Below are 16,318 nucleotides of genomic sequence, written 5' to 3'. Positions count from 1 at the left end.
TGCAAAATAAATTAATAAAACTAAGCAAACATCACATCCTGCATTTGTTCTTGTATATAGTAGGAAAGATTTAAAAATACAGCCTTTTTGCTTTCATCATCAAATTGTCTCTAGTCTTCTGCAGCTATAGCAAATCTCTTTCAGGGGGTGGGGATTTTCTTCTTGTGGTCAGTGTGATTCTCATGAGGCAATGGCTGAATATTGAACTGAGATTCAAATCCTGTTTCTCTGAATATCAGGTTGTACTAGCAGGTGTCCCATTGAGATTATGAGTATTCTGTGCAGTTAATGGTGTAGAAACAGGGCTCAGGATGTTCTGTGTTGATAACTTTTTTGTTTCTGAATGGAACGTTGTTATTGGAGGAATAGCTTTATACACTTACAGCGGCTTTTGTTTGCAGTTTTGATTACAGGCATTCTGGCTTATCCTAGGCAGCACTGAGTATATGATAACAAAAGTCTGTCTTCAGCTACAGTCTCTAAGACAGAGGCTTTGTGGCAGAGTTGAGAAGATGAGTAGCATATAAACGAATTGTCTGCATACCAATTTATTAGCGTATATTCTTAATAACCTTGATGGTAACAGTTCATACCATACCATAAAGCTTGAAAGCTCTATAGCTGTATTACAGCTGTATTTTTATTCACATTACGATTTCAGTCATAAAACGCGTTCTGATCTAATAAACCCACTTCTACATGTGATTTTTTGTCAGCAAGTGTGTAAGAATGTAGTTGTGCATTCCTTTTGCTAAACTGAATTGGCTTCTGTAGAAATTCCAGGTTAGGTTTGTATTTTAATCAAGCATTCAATTCTTTCATTTTAGAAATCGCTCCAATTGAAAGATTCTTTTTTTTATTATTTATTTGGAAAAAGGCTTTAAAATGTTAAGGTACCTTTTAAAGTATGCTGTATTAACAGAGAGAAGTCCAAACTGAAAGGCATACATCTAACAATGGATTCTGCCAGCTAATTTATTTTTTCCACTGAAGTATCTATATCTTTATGTAAAGCTATTTGTGTTATTCATAAACATGGCTTGGTTTTGACCTGTGAAGTTTGAGAGACGATTTCTACTGTTATGTGGCACATCTTCCAGGAATTATATCCCAGTTCTTCTAACTTGTCAAGGCGATCCATAGTGCTGGGTAAGTACTGCTTTTTCTTTTTTTTTAATTTGCATGCTGTGTGGTTGTCAGTACACTGTTTAGAAGGAGGAAGCTTAGATGAACAATTTCATCTAACAACTGGTCTCCAAATGAAAACATATGAAATAGGTTACCTAAAACTTTGTAGAAACCCTGTGAAGTTGTTTGAGAAAGGGCTATGCTAATTTTTAGATTGACAGTAAAAAATCCTCTTGCAGAAGTGCCATTTATTTTACACATAAAATTTATATTACGTAAATATAAAATGTATATTTGTTTTTATATTCTTCCTTGGAAGCAGTAGTTGTTCGTCAAAACACTCTGTAGATGATTTATTTCCAGATAATTTATTTTGCAACTTAAAACATTTGAGGTACTTGGTAATTTCTCAGATTCAGCTTTGAAGATTTTGACAGTTTAATTATCCCTTTTTTTCACACCGTAATGACCTTGTTGATGTCAGCAAAAGCTTCCTTGATAGGTTTGCTTTTAAAAACAGAAGTAAATATATTACTGCTTTTAGAAAAACAAAGCCAAAAAGCCCTTTAAAACTTGTGATACTGGTGACACTTGATTTTTGACTGAAAGCTCAATGGTTTTCAAAAGCGTTTTGAGAAAAGTTGAGGGATTTGGTTGGGTGTTTCTTTTTGCATATATTGCTGTTATCAATATGCTGTTAACAATTAGTACCAAACTCTGATGTTAAGTTGCAAAGGTGTGGGATAGCAGTGTGCCTGCAGCTGCTATTTGGCTGAAGTGACATACACTGTGCCTTTGGGGAGCATTGAACAGCCATCTATGTAGGTCACTTCAGAAGTAATGCCTCCGTCAAAACTAGAAGAAAGAGCACAGTAACACAATTTGATAGAGCAAATTCTCAGCTATGAAACGCTTTGCTTCCTCACCCTCGAAGAAGGGACAGTTTTGGAGCTGCTTGAGAGTCAAGAACTTGGATCAGCCAAAGCTGCCCTACATCAAGACTTAAATCACAGCCTGGGGAATGTTCATCATAAGCTTTCACGGCCTCCTTTACTGATTTGTTCTGGAGTGTCCTGAACCAGCCTTGCAAATTGCTGGTATTAGGGAATATTAGGGAATATACCTCCCCTTAAATTTTCTTCTCTGATTTTGAGTCCATTCGATTATTTCTTAGCAAAGCTGAAGTTACCTTTGCCAGTAATGTAAAGGGGTCTCTACAGAGTACAGTGTGCTTGGGAGAGTGCTTCACTGCTAATAAGAGTGACTCTGCCTGAGGTCTGGATCCATGGGTTTGTAGGCCTGTAATCCATCCTCCGTTTTGACGGAGGCATTACTTCTGAAGTGACCTACATACATGGCTGCTCAATGCTTCCCAAAGGCACTGTGTATGTCATTTCAGCCAAATAGCAGCTGCAAGCGCACTGCTATGTAAGGGATGTAAGGGATAACATTCAAACTTGAGACAGATGCATAGCTTTGGAGTAAGCAGAGTCTGAGGAACCTTTGATGTGTCTTTATGATGATTTGTGAGTTTTTTCCTCTGAATAGATGTCTGTATAGATTTTGCTTTCACCAGGATGAGCAGCTGTTCAGTGAAAGGCATCAGTCATCTTTTGTCACCACAGGTATGGAGGCCTTACTGATTGGCTTAGTCGCTGCTCCAGTTGTTCTTAAGCCAAATGGATATTCTTGTTCTTTCCTTCTTTCTTTTTTATTATGACCAATAATGGAATATGACCACAATTCTATTGTTGATCATCAACTTTAACTAACTGAAAACTTCAAAGCTATTGAGAGTTGGTAATAAGTGACCTCAACAGGCTGGAAAGGTGAGCCCGAGTGAACCTGATGAGGTTCAGCACAGCAAAGTGCAAAGTTTTGCACTTGAACTGGAAGAATCCCAGGCATCCATACAGACTGGAAGGAGCGGTCCTTGAGAGCAGCCCTGCAGAGAAGGACCTGGGGGTCCTGATGGATGAAAAACTTAACATGAGCCAGCAATATGCCCTTGCAGCTCAGAAAGCAAATGGTATCCTGGGCTCCATCAGAAGAGGGGTGGCCAGCAGGGACAGGGAGGTGATTGTCCCTCTCTACTCTGCTCTTGTGAGGCCCCATCTGGAATACTGCATCCAGGCCTGGAGCCCCCAGTACAAGAAAGAAAGCTGTTGGGGAGGGTCCAGAGGAGAGCTATGAAGATGATCGGGGGACTTGAGCACCTCCCCTACGAAGACATGCTGAGGGAGCTGAACTTGTTCAGCTGGAGAAAAGGCTGCGGGGTGACCTCATTGAAGCCTTTCAGTACCTAAAGGGAGCCTACAAACAGGAAGAGAATCAACTCTTTGAAAGGGTAGATAACAGCAGGACATGGGGAAATGATTTTAAGTTGAGGGAGGGAAGATTCAGGTTGTATGTCAGGGGGAAGTTCTTTACAGAGAGAGTAGTGAGGTGCTGGCACAGGCTGCCCAGAGAGGCTGTGGATGCCCCGTCCCTGGAGGTGTTCAAGGCCAGGTTGGGTGGGGCCCTGGGCAGCCTGGTCTAGTATTAAATTGGGAATATTGGAGGCCCTGCCTGTGTCAGGGGGGTTGGGGTATGATCCTTGAGGTCCGTTCCAATCCTGGCCGTTCTGTGATTCTGTAAGTGTACACTGATACTCTTTGCAGTTACTGATATCTCAGGTCACTGTTGTACCATACAGAAGGAACAAGAAAAATAACTTACAAATCCACAAGGCAAATCCTTAAAATATGATTTTGAATCATATTTACATCATTTACCATTACTTAAGTGAAACTATTTGAGAAGCAGACTGACTGGCCATTATGTAGACTTTGTAAAGAGCTCAGATCAATGCAACTAGTAAGAATTGTCATTGTACGTACGACACCAGCTACCAGACAAAATTTGCTTATTTTGTAGAACTGACATTAAATACATGAAATAATGTGTATTTTAAAATATAAACTAATGATCTTGTCACAATTTGATTAAATAGAATACTGTGTAATCTGCCTGCACAATGTCCTCATCTATTTGTTTATGCATTAATTACAGTATTAAAACAGACAACCATCAGACTTCTCAAGAGACTGATAACAAGATACTTTTTATTTTAAACTGTAGCAATAATGAGCTTACCAAACATGATACTATGTTCATAGCAGTGTTCCATCATGTTTTCCTGGCTCACTGCCCTCTAGTTCTACTCCAAGTTGAAATATATCCTTCTTTGATGAAGCAGTTTCCCCAGGTATTTGATGGCTCCTTGACTAATCTTGTTTTCTGGATTTCAAAAATCTTCCAAATTTCTACTTTTCAAGTCTGTAACACTTCTTAGTGCAAATGATCACTTTGTGAGCAATATTTCTGTAACTGAAGTGGATTGGGAAGAGAAACAGTCTGGCTAGATTAACTATGAGGTTCTGTCACCCTCATCTGCTAACTCTGCTTTTGAGCACTTAACAGCTGCATGCATACAGGGTCATGAAGAATACTCTTGTCATGATGAATACTCTTCACCATTGAAATACTATGCTTGTGATGTTATTCCATCTCAGGTCACCTCACAGCCTTCTCTTCTCCAGGCTGAACAGCCCCAGCTCTCTCAGCCTGTCCTAATAGGACAGGTGTTCCATCCCTTGGATCATTTTTGTGGCCCTCCTCTGGATGCATCCCAGCAGGTTCATGTCTCTCCTGTACTGAGGACTCCACATCTGGATGCAGTACTCCAGGTGATGCCTCAGCAGTACAGAATAGAGGGGCAGGATCACCTCCTTTACCTGCTGGCCATGCTTCTTTGGACACAGCTCAGAGTACAGTTGGCTTTCTGGGCTGTGAGGGCTCACTGCTGGTTCGTGTCCAGCTCACCTTCCACCAGCACTCCTAGGTTCTTTTTGACAGCTCTGTGCTCCATCCTTACATCCCCCAACTTTCAGTGGGGATTGCTACAATCCAGGTGCAAGACCTGCACTTGGATTTGCTGAATCTCATGAGTTTCACCTGGGCCCACTGCTCAAGTCTGTCTACATCTCTCTAGACCTGAGAGGCAGGGTGCCTGCACCCATCAGAATGGATGCAGAAACACCGACTGAACTCCTAGGCAAATGTGCAGCTGTCCTGGCCTCCTGCTGCAGAGTGTCTGAGCCTTTCATGGGCAGATCTGGGGCACGGAAGCACTGCACCTCATCTCTGCCAGGCTATGGGTCTGGCAGCCCCAGGAGGCTGCTGTTAACGCAGCAATGAAAATGCACATCAGAAGATACAGTACCTCAGGAAGAGCACCGCAAAGAAAACTTGAGAAAGAGGCATAATGATAACATTAACCACAGAGTAATAGCACAACATTACATTAAATATGACTAAGCTATTTAAGTGTATTCTGGTTGTGAAATTACCTAACCACCAAAGGAGGAAATACAGATGTTTTTATGAACTATAAAAATCACCAAGGGTGTGAAATTCCCACATGCTGTTGCCTGGCTTTGAAAATGAAACTGGGTTTATTGCAGCAGTGAATGTGGGGTATATAAATGTTTCCCAGTGGTTTTCAAAGCTGTTCCTTAAAGCTGGAAGTGAAAGATAACTGCGTTGCTCTTTTTCTGGCTCACAAATTCTGCTGACATAAAATTTGTTCAATGAGAGAAACCACTTTGAAAGAAGTTCTCTATCCAGGGACCTGTGTCTTACCCCAAGTAAATAACTTATTGTCTCCTGTTGTATATGACAACACACACACACGCACACACACACAAAGTTTTCAACAAATGTACATCTAAAGGCATATGAAAAACATAATCCTAACTCTTCAGTCGTAACAGCAAATAACGTGCTGAACACTTCATGCAAGTTCATTTAAAATTCTCTCATTTCATTTTTTTCCCAAATTCTGGCAGTAGAGAGGTAGAGGTTCAGCTTCTTCAGTGACCAGAGTAAGGGCTACATCATTGTGGTGGTGTCAGAGAGAAAGGGTCGAAGTAGGACCTTTCACAAGAGATGATTAATGCGCCCAGGTCTGTGATTCACATATGAATTCAGTAACCTCAAAGCTCATCATACTTCTAATGTTATGTCTTCCTGATTTGTTTCTTTTTCTTTTTGATGTAGAGACTTTGTGCTTAACTTCTTATTAAAAACACACCCCTCAAAAAGAAGACTAGGGAGCCTACAGGAAAGCTAGGGAGGGACTCTCTTTAGAGAATGTAGTAACAAAGAATAACGACTTTAAGTTGAAAGATAGTAGACTTGGATTAGATACAAGGAGGAAATTCCTTACCCTGAGGGTGGTGAGGCGCCGGCACAGCTGCCCAGAGAAGCTGTGGTGCCCTGGAGGCGCTCAAGGCCAGGTTGGATGGGACCCTGGGAAGCCTGAGCTGGTGGGGGGCAGCCCTGCCTATGGGGTTGGGGTGGGTGGGCTTTGAGGTCCCTTTCAACCCAAACCATTCTATCAATGTTGCATTTATTATGGATGAAATGGGGTTTTTTTTAGAAATATTTTACTGTTTAGTTGTTTGTTTCCTCCTAATTTTCTCACGTTGCATGGTAGGACTGCATGGCTGTTCCCAGTCTTTGTACCAAAGACCAAATGCACAGCTTGACAGATAAAGAGTTTCTATCTCATGTTTTCCTAATCTTGTCATCTGTCCGAAGATCTCAAATTATCTGCACTCTAAAGTGTTTCTCTGCACTATGTCAGGTTTGTGTAAATGGCCAACAAACCTCTACAATGGAGAATCTTCAGGATACGGGCAAGGAAAATGTGCTTTTGAAACTCAAGTGTAAACTATAGGGAGTGACCACATCTGTTGTGAAGGAAGATGAACTTAGCACCAGGGGGACTGGAAGATGACTTGTTTTTTCTGTGTAGGTAAGTGTCTCTGTCAGTTGAATTAGTTGTAGGCTGTGTGAATAGCCTCATTTGACCTCACTAGAAGAGCATGAATGTCTTTATCGGACAGTCAGATCAGCATGGGCCAAGCGGCTACGTGGTTCAGCCCAACACTGAGTGCAGAATCCAAGCAATCTGCAAAATTAACTTGGAAGAAAGCAACGGGCTTGAGTTGGCTTCAAGCAACGTGCTCCTTCCTGGCAATTAGGATGCCTGACATCCTGACAATGAGTGTATAGAGGTCAGTAATGGGAATCATGTTTTTACTGTCACTCATCCGTACTGCAATTGCTATACTGAGTTGTGATTACGGTAAGTTTATCTGCTACATCAAGATCCTCTGTTTCATCAAATACCTTCAAGCAGGTAAAATGAGTATTGAAACATTAAGCCCTCCTTATGTGGACTATCTGAAAAGGCCTGTCCAGAGAGTGCTGGGCTCTGGCAGCTTGCCACTCCTCTCCCCATGGGGCTGCTAGCTGTGGGGCTGTTTGTTGCCTCAGCACTAACAAATCCCCCTCCTGATCAGGGTTGACGGGTTACTTACTAAACAGAAATAGAGGGAAGGAGAGATCAGCTGAAAGAATTAGAGTTGACTGTTGCTGCACACAACAGAATTTTCGGATCTGCTTTTAATATTAACTTGCAATAAATTGCAATTTAAATACCTTATTTTGACTCTCTCTTTCATCACCTTGACTGTAGTTTCTTCATTTTTTCCCCCCACCTGAATGGGTACAGACTGCAACCAAAATAGTTTTCTGACAGTTTAGGGTTTACGTTTCTCAGGCATTGACAACGTAAGCCAACTTCTACAAAGAAGTAAAACGGATTTCAGACGTGTTCTCATGCAAAGTGGTGATGAAGGTGCAGTGCATACCTTCTAGTCTCCACAGGATCTATAGAATCACTGATGTTGGAAAAGACCACTACAATCATCTAGTCCAACCGCTGATCCGTCATCATGTGCCCACTAACCATGGCCCTGTGTTTGTGAACGTATTGGTTCATGTATAAGGGCTCATTTACAGGTAAAAGGAGGACCAGAACAGAACCATGAGCAACTGGCAGAAAAACTCTGTTCGGACAGGTGCTGCAGCACTGTACCAGCTTTGGCTGTTTGGTGCATCTGAAGTTACTGCCCCCACAGCTGGTTGGGAATCCAGATAAGGTCAACCTACAGTATTGCTGAAGAAACAAAGTGTTAGGACGTGGCATCTTCTTTGCCAAGTCCTGTCACTTCTGAAATGGCCATCTGAGCATGTATTCCCCAGATCACCAAGAGGCAGGAGACTGTGCTGGGCTCTGCAGAAAGTGCTTTGCCTTTTCCATGGAAGGAAATAGTGGGAAGATTGAAAAAATGAAAAGAAACAAGGGATGTGCAGATGAAGAAATGGGGATGGCATTGCTTGTTTTATTTAAGAAAATGTAGTAACATTAAGGGTATCATTTATCTCACCTGAGCTTGGATAGCTGCACAACTGATCAGAGCTACTCATTTTGGGTCCTCTTTTAAAATGGAGAGCAGCAGGCACAGGAATGGGATCCATCTAGCCTATGTTAGCAGCCTCCTGTAAAACAACACTTATTTCACCCCAAAAGCACCTCTTTCCCTTTGCAAGCAGAAAAACAAGCCACCTACTTCTAACAAGATGATGAATTCTACCTTATGACCTATATTCCAGCTACTGTAGGCTGCTTCTTCAAAGACTGTAGCAGTGAAATGCCGTGATTGATTGGCACTTGATGCAGGGCTGTGAATGGGGAGCAGAGTGAGGTGGAAATACTGGGGGCATTTGGTTAACTTCTGGTGCTGAATTTGTGTTTGTAGTCACCTGAATCATAAATTCAGCCACTTATTATGGATGTGGTAATGATGATTAGTTTACCCCTGAACGTGTCAGAGCAAAGAAATAATAACAGCATAATACCAAACACCTTTACTTGCCATTGCCCTCCTGCATGAAAAGTCACCTCAGACGTTTCTTTCTCAGACGTTTCTCAATTCAAATATGGATTTACTGTGAAAAATGGGGAAAATAAGTTTAGAAACTTCTATCTTTCTGTTTTGTTATCTCTTCTGGAAAAATAAAAGTATCTGCCTGCTTCTCATTTTTAAGCAATATTGAAGAAAGAGCACTCTTCACTGCCTCTTCTCTGTCACTCCAGACCCGTTGTATGCTGGAGTCACAAAAAGGACCTGTCAGACATACATCCTGCTTTGCTCTCTTTCAGAGGCACTGCATTCTGCAAGCTAATTATTCTACATGGTTAACTCAGGCTTTGTAAATGTTAAAAAATAAATAAATAAAAGAGGAGGGGCATGAAGATGATCAGAGGGCTGGAGCACCTCCCCTACAAGGACAAACTGAGAGAAATGGGGCTCTTCAGTCTGAAGAAGAGAAGGCTCTGCAGGACCTTATAGCAGTCTTCCAGTACCTGAGGGGGGACTACAGGAAAGCTGGGGAGGGATATTTTATAAGGGCACATAGTGACAGAATGAGGGAAAACTTTTTAACTAGAAGTAGATTTAGACTAGATATTAGAAAGAAATTCTTTGCTGTGAGAATGGTGAGACACTGGAACAGGTTGCCCAGTGAGGGTGTGGATGCCCCTTCTCTGGAAGCATTCAAAGCCAGGCTGGATGGGGCTTTGAGCAACCTGGTCTAGAGGGAAGTGTCCCTTCTATAGCGAGTGGTTGGAACTAGATGATCTTAAAGCTGCCTTCCAACCCAAACCATTCTATGATTCTACGAAATGGCAGGCAAGCTGAGCTCGTAGTGAGAGGAGAGTGGCTCTTCTGTCTTGATCTAGTAGATTATAGAGTATGATCTTTGGCTTTCTACTAGCTGAAAAAATCAGAAATGGGAAGTCCACGTCAGATGAAGACACAATGTATGCTGTCCGAAGAGATATAGGCTATAAATTTCACAGCATCACTGGAAACCTCATGAATCTTTGGTGACCAAACATGCAGCGCTGCTTCTTTTCACTGCCAACAGGTGTGCTAATTGCACTAACCCTGCATGACTCAGTTTTGCCTCTCAGCTCTGAGTGGGCTAACGTGGTGATGAAAGCCCAGATAATCCTTTGATACGTACCTCTTAGCGATCATGTTCCATTTGTTCTCACCATGCAGTAGTACAGAATTTCTAACGGGTTCATCACAAGGCCCTCTTCAAGGATTTCGACCATGTCCTACAAAGCAGCTGTATTATCACATATTGGAATGATGGCCCTTGCCTTCCAGGAGCAGGAGAACAAGGAGAAGAAGCTGAGAGCACGACTCCTGTGGATATGGGAGAAATTATAACCTAATGTACATTCATCTTTATCTCCACATCAGCTTGTGTAAGCAACAACAGTAGAAATTAATCTGTAGTGATGATGGTGCAGGGCACTTCTTGCAGCACATAATGTTTTGGTATTGTTTTTTGCCTTCCAATTTTCGTAATTATTGTGTTTTTGTTAAACTGCAGTTAATTCAGTGAATTTAACAAAGAAAAGCTACCTACAAGGAAAAATTCATGGTACAACCCACAAGATGGATAATCATAGCTGTTCTGTTTTCATCTGACAGCACCATATGGATAAGCAGGCTGTTTGGTATGGCAGAGGGCTGTGTGTGTATGCACAGACACAACAGATAACTAACTTATGGCAAGCTCATCCCTGGGGAGCTCCACACTCACATACTTACACGTGTTAAAATAATAAGAAATGCATTACAGTGTTGAACCTACCAACAGCTGTAGTCACATATTATATTATAACCATAATTAGTCTTGCTTTGTATGCTTGACCAAACATACTACACTGTATATTTTCATCTACTTTTGCATGGAACAAAAAACATGTTTAAGGATTATTTATATTTGCTTTTTTAATGTTATCTTTCTGTTAAATCTTATACCTACGTAATTCGTCGCATTGTAGTGAAGTTCTTAAAAACTGCAAACTGGCCCTAAGTAATTGAGACAACAGTTAGAAGAAAGATCCCAGAGCAGCAGGAGGGTTTCTAACACAAAATTAGAAGCAATTCCTGTGTTTCCTCTGTAACAGTCTCTTCTGTTCAGTAAAAAAGTGTCTGGCCTTCTGGATCCAAAGGTAACCTCCTTTGTTTCCACCCATTTTTAAATGCTAAGAGCACCAAGGCAGTGCGTGGTCAGCTCCAGCTTGATGACAGCATCATGGGAACAGTTATCACCAGTTTGTGCATTACCATCTGCTCTAACTTTTCCAAGTGCCCAGATATATGCTAAAACATCCGGAAAAACACAGTGGTCCAGAATACCAGGAAAGCTTCCCTTTCCCTTTCCCACAACTCAGCCTTCAGCAGTCCTGAGCTTAGAAAATTACTTTTCTAATAAAACAAGAGAATAGCTTTTGAGAAGCTATAGAGCTGGTCTCCATCAGAGTGCCACAGAAGCCATCAGCCCTCTCAGCCAGCTGAGCACAACTGCTCTTTCCATATTAGGGGCACAACCACAGAAGCCCCTTTTGGGCAGTTTTGGTGGAATGCCAGCCTAGACACCATGGAGAAAAACATCATCATTGTTTTCTTAATTGGTCCTACAAAGCAAAACCAAGCTGACAATAAAATACGATCTTCACTATTAGTACTAATTATTAAACAACTGGTGAAGGACATAATTGTCAACAAGTTATAGTATTAATATTAGTAAATTACTGCATCAGTTAGGAAAAGCTATTCTGCTGAGAGCCAGCGCAATGTGAATAAGATACTTTGCAATGTACATGTTAACTTACTAAATGAAGTGTTCAGTGTAGGTAATAAAAGCCTTGGAAAGTATATTGAAAGTATAAAAAAAGTAGAAACAGACAAAACACAGTTTTTTAAATGTTGTACCGAGGTAGAAAAAAAAAATCCTCCATGTGGACAGATAGAAATATGCTGGCTGGTCCTTATCAGTTTGAAAGAAATTTAGATAGGTAAATGGAAAGTCCTAAACACTGCTGAAGAGCCATATAAATGTTTTTTGCCATCAGTAAATTTGAGCTGAGTTCATTGCAGCTCTGCGGCTGCAGCTTCAGCACCAAGCCCGCATTGGCGTTTTTCATGCTGAAAAATAACCTCCTGCACAAAACTGCTTTCAGTAAAAGTTCTCAGAATGAGTTACAAGGACAGCGTTTCAAAACCCAAATACAATGAAAAAAGAGCTCCCTTCCTCCAAAATGTCTACCAGACATACTCTCAGTGCTGCTGCCCCAAATTAGAGTGTGTGGGGAAATGATCTCTTTTCATGTTTATGAAACTGGGAGGCATAGATAATGACTTCATAGCTAACACATACCTCAGAAATCTCAAATGTTATTATATCCCCTGATTTCTCTACACCCCCTGTAAATGTAAACCATGTCTGCAACAACATCTACATTGAAGAGAGTACCAAATCCAGATGTGAAACTAAGAACTCTGTATGATGTGCCATTGGAGAAGACAGCTCTAGAGCACAGGTTGTACTCAGGCCATTCCTCACTGTGAAGAGATAGAGGAAGTTGTTTTCATAGCCTTGATTCAGCCAAGCACCTGAGCATCCACCTGTGCAGGCACGAGCACCCCACATTAAGGCCGAGTTTGGGTAGACACACATCAGCTCAACGGCAGAACCCACAGCTAGCCAGCACACCAGCAACTGTGTGCCAGCAGTTACAGATAGGCACTGCCATAAGGAACTGACCTTGAGCTGTTTGATATGTTGGAGAAGCTGGAGACAAACTCTGGAAGGTCTCTGGTGCTGGAGACAAGCTCTCACTGGTTTATCAAGTCATCTGATGATATCTGAATTTGTCACTGTGCAAAAAGTGCAAATCAACTTAATGAATTTAGAATACTTATCAGCTACTATTGCTGATCTATGACAGTCCTTAATATACTTTACAGGAATACTTATGAGAACCCATTAGCTGCAGTTCAGAGGGGGCTCAACATGCCTTCTTCAAACATGCGAATTATGGTGTTTGAAGAGATTTCAGTGTACAGGAAAAAATATATTTGATTAGAAAACATAGTTTTAAGTTGAGTAGTTAATTTGATTTTACAGCAACGTATGGAATAAATCAGCTCCAACACTAGTGCAGTTTCTTGTTTCCAATTCTAAGGTACTTTTGAATAATAGAAAATCAGTGAAGAGTGCTAAAGGAATGATCTCTTTAGAGTTCATGTACACCCTTAAGATGCCTTTCAGTGAGAAAAAGCATTTCCATGTCTGCATCTTCCAGAGATACATACTTCTATTTGTGATTTCTGGTGACTATAAGCTTTGAGAAAGGTACTATATACACAAATCCTGACACAACAGAGTGCAAACAGCAAATTCTTGTGCTGAAATACGGAGGTGACTTTATCTAGTAAACGTAATGACAAAGCATTTAGAACAAGATTGAATCTCACAAAAGCAAATAGACAATACATAGAGATCCATCTATTTTTTCATCTTCCCGTCCAAAATAATAACTGTTTAAATAGTCCTACCTGAAGGCCTAGTATTTCTAGGAAAGATAAACAGAAATGATCACATCTTTCAAAAATCATCAGAAATCAACCTGTAAAGATAAACATTTCTCCATGTTTTCGGGGGGGGGGGGAGAGGGGAAGAAGGAGGGGAAGATGGTTGTATGAGATACCAAATAGTTGTCTGATTAAAGGAGAAGTATAAATATTTTCTCCAAAAAGAAAGTAGAAAGATCTTCATGACAGGTCCTATGTAAAATAAAGAAAATAGACAATAGAAGAGCATAAAAGATGCTCTGGTTGCCTTCCAAGTTTGCTGTAACTCTTCCTCTTCTGCTGCTGTCCGTGGAATTATTAAAGCAGATGCTCAGCATGGCCCCCTTTTTTATTTTGCTATCTTCAGAGAATGTTCAAATGCAATTAATTCATTTTTCCTCAAAAGAAGCATCCAAGCCACATTCCATTTCCATTAACTAGGACACCAAAAACTGAAATAAAAACAACAGAATAAATCATAGGTCCAATACTATTTTAAAAATTCTCATCTCTAAAGCAGAAAGGGCAATGAAGAACTGGCACCAACATGAATTTGAGCTGCTGAAGAAGAGATGAAAAATAGCTTGTGTATTCTAACAAAAACTTAAAGTGTAAGGCTGGAAGGCAATATGATATAAGTGAGAAGTCAAATAAATATTGAACGGTGGTGCAGTAAGTGTTTTGGCTTAGGCAATTGAATAGATGGAATAAAAACAACGTCCCAGATTCAGCCTTCTTCCTCAACATCACGCAAAATGAAGATGCATCTGAATTGCCAGTACCAGCAGGAATAAAGTAGTTATGCAGACTCTTGTCCACCCGGAGGCTGGCCTAACCACCTACCAAGTTATAAACTAAACGCTACACTACTGCTTGTGTTTGTTTATACCAGACTCCTACATGTATATGCCATGGGTTTAACATCAAATGGTAAAAATGATGGTAATAAGTCAGCAAACAGGAGGATGTTGGTTACTCACAGGCAGTAATAGAAACTTCAGATTTTTTTGCTAGGCACCTGAAACTGTTCTTTCTTATGTACAATGTGAAACTAATGGCTTTCCAAAAATAAACAGTTGCAATGACCGTGAGTAACAAACACATAGCTTCTGAGGATGGCAAAAGTCCTTAGATCTTCAGGGTTGCTCTGTCTAATTCAGTAATGACCTACAAGTGCCTTTCAAAGGAAGCAAGAAAATCAATACTGAGTCACAGAAACTTTCTGGTACCTTTCCCATTATTGATTAAACTCTTTTTAGAATTTAAAGCAATTTATTACTTTTTCAAACTTTCTTTTTCCTGAAAAGTGCTTACTCCTTTTTTTTGCAGTCCTATATTTACAGTTACTAATTGCACTTCATTTCAAGGCATTCCATATTTCAAAGAGTCTGTAGTGTATACATAGGAAGATCTTCCCTACTAAATATTTTATTGAGGCTTGCAAAAAGCCCATCACTTAAAAGATTACCACACTAGCTCTGCATATTTGTCATTCAAAGTCATCAGGGAACCCAGACCTTCTGCCTCTATTGGCAAGGATTAAGCATGCAAATTGATTGGAGTTGGTTTCCTAGTCTAGAAACACACAACTATATATTTCTCTGACTTCACTGAGCATCAGAATACAGTTAAACACCTTTTCTAAATGGAAACATTTTTCTGGATCAGAGCTATTGCATTCCCTCAGCAAGTTTGCTGATGATACGAAGTTGGGAGGATTGGCTGACACGCCTGAAGGCTGTGCTGCCATTCAGCGAGACCTGGACAGGCTGGAGAGCTGGGCAGTAAGAAACCGGATGAGGTTCAACAAAAGCAAGTGTAGGGTCTTACACCTAGGGAGGAATAATTGCATGCACCAATACAGGCTGGGGGATGAGCTGCTGGAGAGGAGCTCTGCAGAGAGGGACCTGGGCGTCCTGGTGGACGACAGGTTGGCCATGAGCCAGCAGTGTGCCCTCGTGGCCAAAAAGGCCAATGGCATTCTGGGGTGCATTAAGAAGAACGTGTCCAGCAGATCGAGGGAGGTGATCCTCCCCCTCTACTCTGCCCTGGTAAGGCCTCATCTGGAATACTGTGTGCAGTTCTGGGCTCCCCAGTACAAAAAAGACAGGGATCTCTTGGAAAGAGTCCAGCGGAGGGCCACAAAGATGGTGAAGGGCCTGGAGCATCTCCCCTATGAAGAAAGGCTAAGTGAACTGGGTCTGTTTAGCCTTGAGAAAGACAACTGAGAGGGGACCTGATCCAGGTTTATAAATATCTGAGGTGTGGCGGCCATAGCGCTGAGGCCAGTCTCTTTTCAGTGGTACGTGGAGACAGGACGAGGGGAAACGGACATAAGCTGCAGCACAGGAAGTTTCGCACGAATGTGCGTAAGAACTTCTTCACGGTGAGGGTGACGGAGCACTGGAACAGGCTGCCCAGGGAGGTTGTGGAGTCTCCTTCTCTGGAGATATTCAAGTCTCGCCTGGACGCCTACCTGTGCGACCTGGTGTAGGGAACCTGCTTTGGCAGGGGGGTTGGTCTCGATGATCTCTAGAGGTCCCTTCCAACCCCTACAATTCTGTGATTCTGTGATTCTGTGTGCTCACAGCTGCTAAAAACTCCATGACTGTCCTCTCAAGTTCCACTAAAATAGAACATACTTAATATTTTTTCTAAACTAACTTTAACTGTATATATAGAAAGCAAGTAAGGAAAAAAAAACCAAAACAAACAAGGGTACGTGACTACATCTGGTTCTAGCAGAACCATGAACTACAATTTGGAGTCTCTTGACAGAGGCAGAAGTTATAAATATC

This window comes from Meleagris gallopavo, chromosome 2 (genome assembly GCF_000146605.3).
Source record: "Meleagris gallopavo isolate NT-WF06-2002-E0010 breed Aviagen turkey brand Nicholas breeding stock chromosome 2, Turkey_5.1, whole genome shotgun sequence".
NCBI lineage: Eukaryota > Metazoa > Chordata > Aves > Galliformes > Phasianidae > Meleagris > Meleagris gallopavo.
The sequence above is the reverse complement of the archived record's forward strand: the minus strand, read 5'-3'. Positions refer to the sequence as shown.